Genomic DNA, 17,335 nt, shown 5'->3' on the forward strand with positions numbered 1-17,335 from the left:
CTGCAACCAAGGCAGAGAGGAAAATGAGAAAACTTAATGTCTTTTTGCTAATTAATAGCATTGCATGCAATGAACTAACCACTTCATGTCATGTTTATTAGTCTCAAGTCATTGAAAGCATGGACAGCCCACGTCTCTTATTGGTTGATATGTCACAAAATAAGAAACGGGGACGGATTTAATGTACCGTGCCTAAGTGTTTTGTGATTATTTGGTTTTCGTAAGGTGACTTACACAATATATTGAGATGAGAATGCAACCAAACACACTCACACGCTTTGTGCTACAGTGACTGATCTGCACCGTTTGAGTTTGATCCAATAGTCATGTTGCACCGCAACATGGACATGCCCATGTAGAGGGCGCCTAAACACCACCGAAGTCCCTCTGCTTCTCGAGGCGCATGACGTTGGTGATGCAGGGGGCGAAACGGCTGAAAGGCAATGCAATCTATGGGAAGGCGGAGGGAGCCAGCCGAGGAGCGGGGAATCTTTTGGTTTTCACCATGGTAAAACACCAGTCGACGACTTCTCACATTAGGGAGCAGCGGGTTTTACAGGCGGAGTCATCGTGACTAATTGCTGCCGCGCCTGCTCCCGTCAATCAAAAAATTAAAAATCCTGTCGCGGCTGCTCCCGTCAATCAAAAAATTAAAAATCATGCCGCACTCAAACACCAGAGCAACGCCGCGGTGGATGTTTAAATTTACCTGCGGACAAGTAGATAAAAAAGGGGTGAAAAAACAAATGTGGCGGCAGCCTAGCTAATCGGTCGAACTAGCCCAACTAGCTAGCCACCGTGCTTCACTGATGTACTCGGTGGGAAAAGTGGTCTTTCGTGATTTGATGACTCATTTATTTACTTGCTTCGGCGAAAACGCGCGGTAGGGCGTCCCACGTCAGGAAGAATATATGCGTGCACCACCCAGGAGGACCCTGAAACCGCGCGGTAGGGTGTGCCATGTCTCGGCACGGAGGAAAAATGTGCGTGTAAAAATTTACTGTATCAGACGTAGTACCTATGGTTTGACCTCGGGATCCAGCCAGTCGGTCGAAAACACCCCACTAGCCACACGACTTCATCATGCTAACATGGCACGGAGGATAGGTGTGGTTAGCTCCGTCTCGACCAGCCACAACGTCTCTTGTTCTAGGTGATTCTTCTATTTTTCCAAGCTTTTTGTAGTTGTAATAACACCACAGCAAGCTAGCGCCGCTCTTCGTGTGTGCCCGTGCAAAGGTTAGACGATGGAGAGAAGAGCGAGATCGCAGAACTAGGACCCACCAGTAAGTGATTCAACGGTCATGCACGTGTAGACGAGGCACTCCCTCTACTCTACTCAACGTAATACTGTATAAAATCAAGTTATGGGACAAAGCCAACAACCGTTGTTGTTTTAGGCTATCGACTTACGCTTTGTAGTCCAGGTTGCCAGTTCGAATCTCGTCTTTCAGATTTGTTTGTTTTAGGTCCAAATTTGATTAATGACAAGTGGGACCCCCGTGTGTTGTTCCGATATTTCACAGTAGGATGGTTTTTTTTAACAAACAATTTGCGCGGTTAGACAAGTAACGGCACAAGTTACATGTATTTTGCAAGTTTACAAACAAAAATGACAGCGGCATAGAATATCATATCCACCCCGCAACTTAGATGTTATGGTGATACGAGTTTTTACAACGTTGGAAGTGAGATCCAATGGCTTGGGAGTAGTCTTTGTAATTATGCACAATTTCCAAACTCTCCAAAGGTTTTTTTGCAAATAAAACATTCAGGCCTCGTGTGTGCCGCTGCATCTTGGATCCAACGGCTCCTTGTTGCTCATATTAGGTGCTCCCCGTAGCTTAATTACCTGCTACGGTGATATGAGCATCTAGGTCGTATGATCAATGATCAGATGGCACATGCGTCGTACTTGTACTTTCTGCACAATTCCCAAACTCTCTCAGCCGTATATTGCAAAAACATTCAAACCTCTTACTATGGGCCATTAGATCTCCGTGAACTCGTATCACCATAGAATCTACGGTGCGGGAGCACCTCATATTCTCCCGTGCGAGAAAACATAAGGTGCTCTCGTAGCTTGGATGCTACGGTGGTACGAGCTTCGAGGTTGTTTGATCTGAGATCCAATGGCATCTGAGCAGTCTTTGTGCTTGTAAGCAGTGGCCGAACTCTTTGGGGGCTTTTCTGTAAAAAACCATTCGAACCACCGAGGAGGCGTTGGGTCACAAATCCAACAGCTCTGAAGAGCTTGTATCACCAAAGCATCTAAGGTGTGGTAGCACATGATATTCTTACATACAGGAGAATATGATGTCCTCCTTCATCTTAGATGCTACGGTGATACGAGCTTCGAGGTTGTTTGATCTGAGATCCAATGGCATTTGAGTAGTCTTTGTGCTTGTAAGCAGTGGCCGAACTCTTTGGGGACTTTTCTGCAAAAAACCATTCGAACCACCGAGGAGGCGTTGGGTCATAAATCCAACGGCTCCGAAGAGCTTGTATCACCAAAGCATCTAAGGTGTGGTAGCACATGATATTCTTACATACAGGAGAATATGATGTCCTCCTTCATCTTAGATGCTACGGTGATACTAGCTTCGAGGTCGTTGGATATGGGATCCAAGGGCATCTAAGTAGTTTTTGTACAAATTGTGTGCAATTCTCAAACTCATCAAGGTTTCCTGTAAAAATATTAAGACATCATGTGAGCTGCTATATCTCAGATATACAAGCTCCAAGCAACTCGTATCGGCATATAGCATCCAAGGTATGGGGGCACATGATATTCTCCCAGGGAGGAGGGGTGGGGGTGCACAACCAATCGGTGGTTGGGAGGGTGGGGACAAATATAATCTAAACAACCCTAAACAGAGCTTCACAATTTTATCTAAGGTCGAGGGGTGACCCCCGACAAGCATAGCTCCGCCTAATTAAACACAACATTTGCATGTACTGTAGTACTGGACTTAATATTCATGTTTCAGTTTCATGTTCATTTTAAATATTGAATTGAGGACCATGCATGTCTTACATTTTACTCCCTTCGTTCCTAAATATTAGTCTTTTTAGAGATTTCAAGTGGACTGGCACATACGGATGTATATAGACATATTTTAGAGTGTAGATTCACTCATTTTGCTCCATATGTAGTCGCTTGTTGAAATCTCTAAAAGACTAATATTTAGGAACAGAAGGAGTATTTTTGAATTCGTGTCATACATGCATGGTTTGGAAAAATAGATGCACTATACTTATTGGATTGTTGTTGTGTTCGTGTGTGGGTGTCATTTGCATTGGAAAACTTAGCAGGGATACCATGAAATGTGAAATCCACATTGAGATCACTATATCACAAGCTCACTCTAATTCAACAACTCGTCATAAATCAATTACCACGTTGAGATTAGTATTTGCAAGGAAAATACGGGCATTGTAATACACATAGATTCGTTCGGCAACTTAAAAGGTTCCTTTTGTATTCTCGAATGGTAGGACCCAACGGCGTACCAGCCAGACCTTGGCTCGTGTTGATCCCAAAAGAATAAAAAATAAAAAAACCGGGCTCGTGTCCTTCTGGTGGCATGCGTGGTATGCACATTAGGCAACCCCAACCAGTCGAGCCTCCGCATTTCGAGTCGAAATATCTGGCAGCCAGAATTCCAGCCCTACGAAATTCCCCTCATGTCCCCGATCCATAATGACTACCGATGAACAATGGAGGGATGCTTTAGTAACTAGACAATGTTGTGTTAAAAAAAAGTAACTAGACAACGTTACCTACCGTGCCGAGCACGGTTCAATTCCCTTAGTCGCCGCTTGCTAAGGTCACCCGTCAACTGCATTGCCTAGTACTACTACTACTACTACTACTACTACTACTACTACTACTACTACACCAGGATGAGCACAGAATTGAGCCCGTTTGTTCGTGCCTAGTACTTGAGTTAATATATCAGGCAATGCACTGGTACATAGGGCTTATCCTTTTGCTCTGCATATATAACTTGTCTGAAGTCTAACTAAGCAAAATGTTTGATCAAATCCTTTCTTAAGAAATACAACAGGACAGATGTATGGCTTGAAAATTTATTGCATGATGCAGGTTATAATATTGTTTCGAATCCTGGATCTTAAATTTCAGAAAATCCAAAAGTGACCATAAATTCTTGAAACTGAGCATGGTCACGTGATATGGCACAAATATTACTTCGTAATTTTTTCTTCAATTTGAGACAAGCTGCTTATGACAAGTTGCACAAATGAAGAGCCAAGATATTTTGGAACAAAGACCTGTCACGTTAAGGAGAACGCTTTCAATTGAAACCGTGGGCGTTTACGTGCCGCCACGAGTCCCGCTTCTCATCGGCAGGTGCCATCTGAGCAAGCGTGTGAGTCGACGGGAGGCGTGCGAGCAGACCACTGCGCCGGCTGATAGGGAGGCGTGCAAGCAGACCGCTGTGCGTGCTCACCAGGAGGTGAGCCCTTTGACCAGGCTCCGCCGCCCACCTTCGTCCCAACTGCTCCCACTTTTAATGTCGCCGGCGCCGCAGTTTAAAATCGACCTCGCACTACCCGGTATCGCTACAATCTTCTCTCTTGCTCTCTGATTCTCCTATCGTCTACCTCCAACCAGCCTGACCTAAACATACGCCATGCCGCATCACGATGGTCTGCCCTTAGTCTTCCAGTTTCCTGAGGAAGACACCCAGCCGGAGTCTCAAGAACATAAGGCGCTTTGGGATGAGCTTGAACTGGCCTTGCGGGAAGGCACCGCGCCTGTCCCCGCTCCCGTTTCGGCTCCCGTCGCCCCGACTGCGCCAGCGCCCATACCCGTGGCATTGATGGGCTGCGAGCCGAGCTTGATGCCACGGGGTTCCACGAGGTCCCCGCTGACTTTCACGCACCCGTGCACCTGCCAGTGCATGCGCCTGCGCGTGCACTGACATGCATGCCAGTGCCGGTGCCCGTGCACACGAATGTCTCCAATGCGCCGTTGACAGCGCATCTCCCCGCGCGGGTGCCAGTGCCCCCCTCAGCGGCATGGATGGCCGCCGTCGACCGCTTCCTTGCACCAACACCAGTCGTCTCCTCCCACCAATTGACTCACTCCTAGAGACCGAAGTCCAGAACATTGTGGCCTTCCTTGAAGCTATGGCTAACATCCACGAGTACGCCAACAACGGGGCAAGACGCCGTCGTCGCCGCGGTCAGTGGCCCAACGACACACAGAGCACGGAAGAGGAGCCGCTTCCCACCGCAAGATGCCCCCGCCGCCGCCGCGTAATCTAAATTTGCCATGAAAAACGTTCGGATTGCCATGCTTAAAATCCGAATGTTTATCATTTCCGTTTATTTTAGATCGATCGTCGTATAATTTAAAGTTGGAGTCAGACTGAACGAAATCTGTGGTTTGATCGATTGAATGTTCTGCTAGAGCTGTATTAAATTAAATATAAAACGTCATCAAGCCACGTGTATTCCTTGTCATCCAACGACCTAGACTGCTTCAATGTCGAGCGCTCAACAGGTTTAGTGTGCAGTTAATTTCATGCCAAAAATAGTGCTAATCACATAATAACACGCAAATAATATCCAACTTAATATCCTCATGCACTTAATATACTTCCAAATTAACGTGCATTGCACGTACACACTGACTAGTGCTGCTAGCATGTGAAACTTGTGCCGTAACTTATGAATGCGTCCAGATATGGCAACGGCAACATCGCTCGCGAGTTCTTCGTGTATGTCCGTGCGTCTAAACGCAGAAGGCACTACAAAAAAAAGACACATCCGTGACAGTTTGGGCCGAACGAAAAAAAATTATGTCATACATATGACACTTCTATGACGATAATTGTGACAAAACCCGGTATCATCATAGATGTGGTGGGCTCCTACTTCTATGACAAAAAATCATGATAGAAAATGGGCTTTTCATCCTGGGCGGGCCGGAGACGCAGCTGCATGACATTCTTTGGGTCGTCCATGATGGAAAAAACCGTGGTAGAAGCGAGGGCAAGGAAAATTTCGGGGAGTTCTCGGTTACGGTGGGAGGTTGGGGGCCGAGCGATGCGCGTTTCTCTCATACACGTACGCGCGTGTGTGCGAGGCGTTGGCTCTAACTAAACCCGAGCGTGGCGTTGGGCTCTAACTGAACCCGAGCGGTTGCATTGCAGGCTACGCGTTACTGAACCCGAGCGATCGATCGATGGCTGTTAACTGAACCCGATCAAGTGATTCCTTCGCTACTGCTGCTAACTGAAGCCGATCGATGCTGCCTCTGGGATGAACAGTGAGCGTTGCGGGGGGTTTTGAATGAACAGTGAGTGGTGGCGTTGCCTCTGGATGAACATGACCCCGTTGTGTGGAGGGCTGGATGAACAGTAGATGGTGGCGGGGTGCCCGTGGAGGGGTGGTTGAACAGGACCCCGTGGTGTGGAGGGCTGGATGAATAGTAGATGGTGGAGGGATGGTTGAACAGTAGCCGGTGGAGTAGCGCGCGGTGGAGGCTTGAAGAACAAGAGCCCGTGGAGTCTGGAGGAGGTCGACGGTGGAGATGAACAGTATCCCGTGGAATCCCTTTTTGTGGTACGCCACACCCCTCCCGATGAACAGGACCCCCGTTTTGACCGTAGGAGGTCTGTTTCGTCCGTTTTGCGGTACGCCACACCCCTCCCGATCAACAGGACCCCCGTTTCGACCGTAGGAGGTCCGTTTCCTCCGTTTTGTGGTACGCCACACCCCTCCCGATCAACAGGAGCCCCGTTTCGACCGTAGGAGGTTCGTTTCCTCCGTTCTGCGGTACGCCAGGCTTCGTTTCCATCGCCTGTTCCGTCCAAGCCCTCCCGATGAACACGACCACGCATTCCGTTCCGACCCAGCCGGTTGGCTCCATCGCGTTCCGTTGCCTCTCGATGAGCACGACGCATTCCGTTGCCTCCCCATGAACACGACGTATTCCGTTTTCTCCCCATGAACACGACGCATTCCGCCCCATGAACACGACGCATTATGTTGCCTCCCCACGAACACGACGACGACACTGTTTCTCCGTTCCGACCCAGCCATGTACACGAGCCCTGGCCGTACGTATGCGCGAGTAGTCATTCGAGACCCTGCCGTATGTACACATATGTGGCCGTATTTTCTTTCTTGCACACTGGCCGTTGTGCGTACCACGTGTACATGCTACGTGCGCGCCTCTACTACGACACGTGCGCGCCTCTACATCGACCAGTATGTACGTACACATTCGCGACCAGAATGACAATGCTACGTACACTTCGACCAGGTGGGTCCCGACTATCAGGCACTTCCTTGCCTGCAAAGATGTAGCTGGTGGGTCCCAGTAGTCAGGGGGGCGAATCGTTTTGTTTTTTTTGCCCGGACGCACTTCCTTGCGTGCGAAGCTGTAGCTGCTGGGTCCTAGCAGTCAGGGGGCCGAATCGTTTTTTTTTCAGACGCACTTCCTTAAGTGCGAAGGTGTAGCTGGTGGGTCCCAGCAGTCAGGGGGCGAATCGTTTTTTCGGACGCACTTCCTTGCGTGCGAAGATGTAGCTGGTGGGTCCCAGCAGTCAGGGGGCGAATCGTTTTTTTGGACGCACTTCCTTGCGTGCGAAGATGTAGCTCGTGGGTCCCAACAGTCAGGGGGTGAATCATTTTTTTGCGAAATACGGTGGCCCGTCCGGTGGATCCCCGCAGTCAGGTGGAGGAATAATTATTTTGCGCGTAATAAGGAGGCACTTCCTTGCGGCTGCCGTGGACCCAGCTGTCAGCCTCTCCACGTACAGTCGGCGTCCGATGTAAGTCGTTCCTTGACCATGTTGACCACGCCGCGCCGAGAGCACCAGGGCGGTGGATGACGGCGAGGCCTAGGAAGGGGATGACGCGGGGCCGGGGAAGACACGGCAGTGGATGCACACGTGGAGAGGAGTACGAGGGTTCACTGGTTCGGCTGCGCTGCCGTCGCCGTAGAATAACAGGGGGTGTGGGTGAGTGGAGGGATGGCCTGGCTAGCGGTGGGAGTAGTAGGGGGCGGTGAATCCTCCGCGGCAGCATAGCCGGCCACGGGAGGCAGGAGCAGGTGGCATGACCGGCGCTGCTTTGGGCGGCTGGAGCAAGAAGACCAGAGGTTGAAGAAGCACGACGGCCATTGGATGGACATCATACGTTCACTGCAGCTAGAATCGTTTATATTGACTAAGTTGATAAAGCCCTTGGTACGTCAACTTAGTAGGCCCACAGGTCAGCTTCCGAAACGGTGCGCCCCAGATGTCAGGGGGAGGAATCATTTTTTGGGCGGGTGAAGCTTGAATATCCGAGATTGAAGAAGAAGCACGACATCCGTTGGATGGACATCCAACGGCCACTGCTGCTAGAACCATGGGTTGACTATAAGTTGACAAAGCCTTGCATACGCGTCAACTCTGTTTTTTAGGGGACGCGTCAACTTAGTAAGGCCAGAAGTGTGTGACAGAGAACTTATAGCCCATTTGAGATTTGTAAGAATGTGTAGCCCATTTTTGAATTCTAATGGAATTTACTACAGCCCATTTATAGTTTGTTAAAAGTACAGCCCATTTCAACCAACCGTTCAAAACAGAATTCAATAAAATTTCCCACATTTTGATGGGATCCAAAATATTTTTATCCCGAAATTTATAGTCAGATTAAATACAATTTCAATATAAATTTATATTACGTAAAAATCCAACGAAACATTGCGCTCGCAACAATTAATGAAATTAAAATTTTCAATATCCAAAAATAATATTTTGTAAAGTAATCACGTGTTTGGTGCATTTTTTATAGTTACTGCCGAGTTTTTATAAATACATCCCATTTGTTATTTCTTAAAGCCCATTTTCTTGTTAAGCCTAATGCATCCCTCCTAGGAAAGATTTGCAGCCCAGCGGGGCGGAGAATAACAACTTGACCTTGCCTGGGTATTCCTAAAAAAAAGTATAGCTGGGCTAGCCATTTTCAGCTTGAAAAAAAATTAATATCTGGGCTTGATATCTGGCCTGGGCTAGACGGGCCACAGCCCGCCCAGTTAATACCTGCAGCGATGTTTTCGTTGTTGTTCAGAGGGGAAAAATTAATATCTGGGCTAAACATCAAAAAACTCTGCAGTGCTCACACCTCAAAACACAAATACTGCTCGAGCTGCTTGGTCCCAGCTGTCGGCCGCTTCTTGTGCAATTCTCTCGTTTATTGACTACTACATAGGTTGACAATGGTGTGGGACCGTGATGTCAGGAAACCAGGAGGAAGCAAAATAAATTATAGTTATATATATATATATAATAAGGAGGCACTTGCATACGTGAGGCTATGGACCTGGTTGGTCCCCATTGTCATCCTCTCCAAGTAAAGTCATCTCCTTGCCCGCGCGCGCTTTCCGCCTAAAACAGTCAGCGCCGCCCGCCCCGCTTCCCGGAGCAGGCGATTGCTCCGCCTTCAAACGACACAAGTGCCATCCGTCCGTCCATCTGCTGCCCACATTAATGATACGCGGTTGCCAAGGCAGCTACTCTGGCACCACACGTCCGTCCCTCCGCCCGCCCACCATTGCTATATAAACTGCTGCGTCGGCCATAGCTGCAGTCATCCGCATCTGTTCCCTTTCTCTTGTCCACACCACTACTGCCCACCATGGCTTCCTCGTGCTCCAGCGCTATTCGAGATGGGCGGACGACGGACCACAAGGAGATGGCAGCCATTGCTGCCGACCGGCTGGCCGGCAGGCAGCCGGAGGACGACGACGTCCCAATGGATAACATGGTAGTCGATGATCCGGCGCCAACCCCCTCCTCGGCGCCATCCTCGCCGGTGCATTGCACCATGACCATCGGCAAGGCCCGTGCCCAATATATGGACAGGGTGAGGCAGATGCGTGAGGAGCAGTTCCGGGAGGCGCCGGCTGACGCTGCCTACAACCACCATCGCCTCCAGGAGCACCTACAGGCAGAGGAGCAGATCGCCGCGGAGCGGGCGGAGCAGGAGGCGCTGCTCGACTCGTACCACTCTGCCCGCAAGGGCCGCCTCGAGCGCTGGCGGTACCACATGCGGGTGGCGGAGGCTACGGCCGCCTACAAAGAGGCTAGGAAAGAGGGCGATCAAGCGGGTGAGGCGTTGTTTGGCGAGACCGAGGACGAGGCAGAGGACAATGCCGGCTCCGACGAGTCCCCGCTTCGCTGGCATCGACGAGGCCCTGCTCCGCCGAGGCCCCGCGGCGCCAACAACGAGGCAGAGGACACTGCTGGCTCCGTTGAGGCTCCGCCCCGCCAACAACGAGGCAGAGGACATCGCCGGCTCAGCCCAGGCCCCACCCTGCCGGCAACGTGGCGGAGGATTTCCACCGCTCCGCTGAGGCGCCGCCCGCCGGCAACAAAACAGAGGACATCGCCGGCTCCGCCGAGGCCCCACCCCACTGCCAACGAGGCCGCGCCACACAGAAAACAAGGAAGAGTAGAACACGGTAGGTCGTCGCCGCTCGGGTCCAAGTAAGGCCAGCGCTGCTACCCTCCGGTTGAAGCCAAGCTAGGCGGGTTGACCATTGACGGCCGGTTAGCTTCTTGGCGGCGACATGGAGTCGGAGAGCTACCCTAGAGAAGAACGCTGCTTCTACTTAACTGCTGGTGCAGTTGGCTGACTGACACGTGGGCCCAACAGGCCACATGTCAGTTACGCAACTGCACCTGCAGTTAAGTCACTGAAGCTTCTGTTCGGCTCAGCGGGACATAGGTGGGTAGCTTCGGTTAATTAATGATACCTCCAGCGCACCCCTTTTTAGTTGAAGAATGTATGAAATGTAATGAAATCCGGCATGTTTATATGAAATCCGACCGTCTATGAATGAATTTATTTCCATTAGTTCGAATTCCTGTATCACTGGCATTGGATGAACATGCAAAACAATACGTACTAGCATTATTCCCAGGGTGATCACCTCGTTTGCAGCAGTTTCACATGTACTCCCTCCGGTCCTTTCTAGTCTGCATACAAGTTTTGTCTGCAGTCAAAGTATCTCTACTTTGACCAATCTTATACAAAAAAGTATGCAATTTCACAATGTGCGAAGTAAAAAGGAACAGGAGGAGTACAAAGAGTTTGAGCAGCTTTTTAGCGTTTCTGTACATTGCAATCAAACACACAGGCCTGGCAATTCATAGAGAACATTCAAAACAATCGATGATTATGCATCTCAGCGACTCACATGTCAGAGGCAATATTTACTTCACAAATAAAGAATAAAGAAAAAATTGACCGACGCTGCTGACAGCAAGGGTGTCCCATTCAAAAATATCAAACGCATGTCTTGCTAAAATCAATGAGCAAAATTTGACAAGGTTGTCCCATTCCAAAATATCAAATGCCTACGATTGTGGAATGGGCAGGGTTTGCCATCAGTTTGGACATTGACATGGCACCTCGAGCTAAATAAATCAACTGTTCTTTTTGTGCAGTTCCACCAAAATCAACCAAATTTGCGCGTAGCTTGTATGATTTCTTCCTTATATGTTGCAACGCCTTGAACTTATCGGCACCTCCTTTCTTGTGGTGGAAATGAATGATTCGATGTATTCATGAACATTTTGTGCAGTTCCCATTGAAATCAAGCTAAGCACCCCTGTATGCACAAATACAAAAAAGTGATTAGTATAAAGCAAGTTGTACTATGAATTGACAGTTTCAACAGGCACATACATGGTCCATGTAGAGCACACTTTTAGAAAAATGGAACTCACAAGAAAGAATCCTAGAACAACATTGTACTCGTGCATCACAGCAAAAAAATGTAGATTTGTCAGTCCTTCTGAGCTGAAGTTAGTTTGGTCTTGTGGGGAGTAATGTAACCATCCTTCAACTTCTCCTTTTGATGAGAAGATAGACAGGGCTTCTTCATCCTGGCATAATCGGAACTAGTCACTTCACGTACTCCATATTCTTCTTCAGAGGAAGATGATCCTGTTGTGCAAAGACAAGAGGACTACTAAATGCTAGCATCCCTGTTTGCTCGAAAAAAGTAAAGGAAATATTTAAAACAGCACAGATGAAGCACTTCTCAAGGACAATGCCACTTTTTCATGACAGTATCTAAACAGTAGCACAACACCAATAGAGATGACAAAGCTCAATCATATGGATGAAATCAGTGGGCGAGTACCAACCTTTGTCAGGAGGCTTATTGTGTAGAGCATACAAATGAAGCACTTCTCCGGAACCATCTGTTGCTATCTACGGTGGTGGCCATGCTTACTATATACTCCTCGATTAGTTTAATGTTTCCAACATCTTCTTGTGCAGTGCCACTAAAATATATGGTATCTTCAAAGAAGATCCTTGTTTGCACAAGTAGAGATAATTACATATTACATTAAGAGTGGCATCAAATCAGTGGCAAAACAATTGCTCGTTCCAGCCATAGCAATAAATTAAGATGCAAAACTATATCATTACTTGTGTCATCACAGTTCCAGTGCTTCATTACAGCACCGGAGTTGATTTTTGTTTTTCTTCCGCTTGTTCTTCCCCTTCATCACTTGGTTCAATAACAGACAAGCTTCACCTTCAATGTAAGATTTGGCATGTCAATTAGGGAGCACAAGTATAGTACTAAACTTAATTTTCTGATGAAAGTGGCAAAATACAGGCCAGCAGTTGTGAAATATCCTTATCTTACCTCAATGGGATATTACGGTGCACATACAGATTGGAAGTCTTGTCTCCATTTGTGCAGTTCACTAAAATCAAGTAACATTATCGTACAAGTAGCACAACATATGAAAGCACACTGCAGAATCATGTTAAAGAAGGCTAGTACTGACCTCTCATGATGCGGAATTCAAACAACTCACAAGAAGAAGATCTGAACCAAATTCGCCTTAACGGATAGGAAGTAAGATCTCCTCTTGTGCAGTTCCACTAAGATCAAGCAATCAAGCAACATTGTCGGTGTGACATTTTGGTTGAACTGCACAAAACACTCTTAAAACAAAAGTGTTGTGTGCAGTGCAACAAAAGGTCACAATGGCAACGAGGTGAAGTAGATAACCCTGTTTACACAGAGGTGCAAAGGAAACAATTAGTGGTCAATAACGGTGGATGACACAAAAGCCAACAAAAAGAAGCATCTACCTTATCTAAATGGGAAAGAAAGCAAGACAGTAGCATTTCTCAAACGGTGGCATTGATTAATATTAACATAGAGATTATATTAACAATAAAATTCATTAAACATGTAATTTGCTTTTAACTGTGGCATTGCATCAATTTTCCAGCGGCATTATTAGAGGGTGTTTGTTTACAGGGACATTTTGGTGTAGGGACTAAAAAAACTCCGTGTCAGTCCCATCTAAACCAAACAGGAGGGACTTTTAGGGACTAAAAGTAGGCATTTGGGACTAAAGAAAGAAGACCCCGAGGGAGTCTTTTTGGGACTTTTTCCAACAGTTGCCCCTGCCACGCATCGCACATTGTCTCTATTAGTTCATTACTAGGGGTAACATGGTATTTTAGCATGTCATTTAATAACCTCTAGTCCATGTTTAGTCCCTGGAACCAAGCAGGTAGGGACTAGGGACTTTTTAACCAAACAGGGCCTTAGACTAACAATAGCTAATGAGTTGCATGGGACAGTGGACGCACCTGCACCATGTGCATCTACCGATGTACTATGGTCATGCACAGTCTGTTGCAACAAAGAACAAACAACCAAGGAGCATATTTGTGTTGGTCCCAGTTTTGTTATCTTTAGACACCTTTCCCTATGTGAGCGCAGCAAATCTAGTCCTGCTCAAACTCTACAGCCTTGTCCCTTCCTTTCCTTTTTGAACTAGTACTTTCGCCCCTTCCTGTCCTCTTTGAACTACGTCCTAGATTGATGCGATACAACTTTCCCCACTACTTTCCCCCATTCCTTTCCTCTTTGAACCACGTCCTAGATTCATGCTATACAACTTTCCCCCTTCATTTCCTCTTTGAACCACGTCCTAGATTCATGCTATATACAACTTTTCCCACTACTTTCCCCCACTCCTTTCCTCTTTGAACCACGTCCTAGATTCATGGTATACATGCAGCTAGAGCAATGCATGTGGAGTAAGTAAATTATACCATAAGGTTCTTGGGGCGTGGTTCGGCGGGCGACGGGACGGCGGTGAAGAAGAAGGGGTCGGAGGCCCTCCCGCGCCGCCGCTGGGTGGAAAGTGAACAGTTGCGCCGGTAGTCCCTCGCCGACGGCGACAGCGTTAAGCGTCCATCCCTTCCCGGCGGACGGATCCTGCCGGCTCTTTGAGCAGCAGTGAGGGGAGAGAGAGGCCAACGAAGTCTTGTTTAGATCTGGAGAGGGCGAGAGAGTGTGAAGAGAGCAACTACAAGCGCTGAGGCTCCAGCGGGAGAGGGCAAGAGAGTGTGAAGAGAGCAACTACAAGCGCTGAGGCTCCAGCGTGTATATATATACTGGAGAGAGAGTGTGAAGCGTGCAAACCCTAGAAAACATTTTGACCAGTCAAAGAATCCTCCTGGCACAAATTATGCTCAAGTGTAGTTATCGAACCCGAGACCTCAAGTTTGATGAGCGAACAGGCTAACCAGCTACACAACCCTCCTGTTATGTTCAACGAGAGGGAAATAACCTTTTATACATTCCTGCATTCGTGTGACAACACTACTAGGGAAAACCTTATACACAGAACTTTAGCAGCAGCATGGGTCAAAAAAGCACGTTGGTGCTAAGTAGCAGTAGCGAGCCTGCGAAAACCGCGTTGCAGATAAAGTTCTAGCAGTAGTGTGTCTTCCTACAAACACGTTACTACTAAAATTCCCACGGCTTAGCCGATAGGCTACACATAGTAGTAGCGACCTATAACGAACCGCACTACCGCTACTTTCTTTGTAGCAGCGCGTTTTAGTCTAAACTCGCTACTGATAGAGGATATAAAATTAAATGGAAAGCAAATAGAAAGGTAATTGAAAATGAAAGATATAGAATAAGGTGAAAGGAAAAAATGAAGAAAACTAAATGAAAAAGGGGAAAAAAGAGAATGGTGTACCAGCAGCGCGTATTCCAGAACGCGCTGTAGCTAACGTAGTAGTAGTGCCCTTTTTGGAACGCGCTACTGGTACTTCTGACTTAACCACGCGGTTCGTCCTTCCCCACGGCCACTTCATCCCCCAAATCCAACTCCACTCTCGCCGCCGCCGTCGCCCCTCGGTCGCCGCGCACTCTCCGCACACCCTCTACACCGCCCCCGACCCCAGATTCAATGCCGCCCCCGCCCCCGACCTCAACGCCGCCCCGGACGCCGCCCCCGCCCCCGACCTCAATGCCGCCCGGGACGCCGCCCCCGCCCCCCCCCCCGACCTCAACGCCGCCCCGAAGCCCTGACCACGACCTCGACGCCGCCTGCCCCTCCCTCGTCCCAGGCACCCGGGGTGAGCACGCCTGCTCCTCCCTCTCCCCTACCTCTGCCTAGGGTTTCTACCTCCATCAAATTAGTTAGGGTGGAAACGATTAGGGCAGTAGTTCTTAGGTACTAATTAGTTAGTAAGAACTAGGTACTAATTAGGTACTAGAATATTTTTATTTATAGTAAGTTTATTTTTAGTAAGAACTAGTTGAATTAATAGAAATAGTTAGTAAGAACTTGTTGCTATTTTTTTTTGTTAAAGCAATTTTCCCGCATCGACGTGGACGATGCCTATCCCGCATCCTCGTCGTCGAGTCGGCGGAGGACGACACCTGCTTGACCAGATGGGCCATGTCCGGGACTGGGCTCCGCCGGGGTGGTACTGGGAGGCGCTACCTACCGGGGGGCGCAGGTTGGTGAGGAGCCAGCCTATCGTTGACCCGAACCTTCTTTGGTGGCGGTCGCATGGGCCAGTGATGGTCCGGAGGCTCAAGGACTCCGCGGAGGTGGTGCGTCACCGTGTCAGTGAGGAGGACGCGCACGTCCGTCGCTACTTGTTTGCGTTGGAGCACAGGTTCTCCAATACCTGGCAGGTTCTCCAGGGATCTCACTGGAGCTATGATCCTGTGATGGTTCCTTCTCTGTGGGTGTCCACCACCCGCGCCGATACCCGTCGTGTGCTAGGGTTTTAGTTGTACTAGTGATGTTATATGTATGACACTATTCGGATGTATTAGTGATAATATTCGATGATGTACGGACGCATGAGATGATTTACTTTTGCTTATTGAATGCATGCTAATTTGAGTCTTATAAGATATTTTGAAATGTATATCTTGTGTTGCTCAATATCCAAGTGGCCGGTCATGTTTGCAGGATACACCTCCGAGTGGCCTATGTTTTGCCGGAGTGTTGATTCATTTTCGTTCTGGCAAATTTCAGGCGCTCGATATATCCTATTTTAGCAAAGGTAATGCCGGATTTTTCCGTGAATTTTGGCATGACTTTTGCCATAATATGTAGGAAATATCGAGTGCCCCGGATTTGTGTGTTGAGTATCCTAGTAGTTGTCTTCTATCGATTTTCAATTAATGTTTTAACTATGAACATAGGAAATGTCTGACGACAAAAAGGATTTCTGTATTTGCAAATACTGCGAAGACAAGCGCGGCCTGTGCGACGGAATCTTCCTAGATGATGATAGGCACTTCAGCATCAAGCTGGACGAGAACTTCGAAGTGGATACAGTAAGTCACAACGACAAGTCTTTTTTCATAATTAAGCATGACATCTGCTTCATTTTCTTCAACTTATATTTTTTTACTATTCTACTAGCGTATCCCCTGCCATGCAAGATTTTTTGTATTGGATAAGATAGGTTTCAGTCATACTATGGAGGTAAAGAAAGTTTATTTGAAGACCGAGCATGGTTATATTTTCCACGCAAAATTATACAATTCAGACGACTACACCTATTTTGGAAGCAAAACATGGTGAGCACTATGCAAGACTTATGCATTTCAGCCTGATATGGTTATCACCTTTGATATTCGTCTGGAAGATGATATTGAAGGTAATACCGACATCTGGGTCGATGTGCAGACGCCTCCAGTTACACCAAAATGTAAGTTTCTCAACCATATTTATGTCTTTGATATTGTTTATTCAAAAATAGTTGACAACTAATTTGTATTGTCAGCTTATTTCGGTGCAAGCAAACATGTCCAGCACTTGGTAGACAGGACCTACTACTGTCCCGGGGCTGAACTAAACTGCGAGGAGCTAAGTTATTATGTAATTTCATGGCTTGAGGATCTTGATACTGTCAAGACAAATTTTCTTCCTGGACTTTGAAATCTTAGTACTGAAAACGTGCGACCAATAGTGTTCGTCATGAACTACGGTCACATCTA

The sequence above is a fragment of the Triticum urartu genome, chromosome 5A, assembly GCF_056163025.1.
Source record: "Triticum urartu cultivar PI428250 chromosome 5A, HENAU_Tu73, whole genome shotgun sequence".
NCBI classification, from domain to species: domain Eukaryota; kingdom Viridiplantae; phylum Streptophyta; class Magnoliopsida; order Poales; family Poaceae; genus Triticum; species Triticum urartu.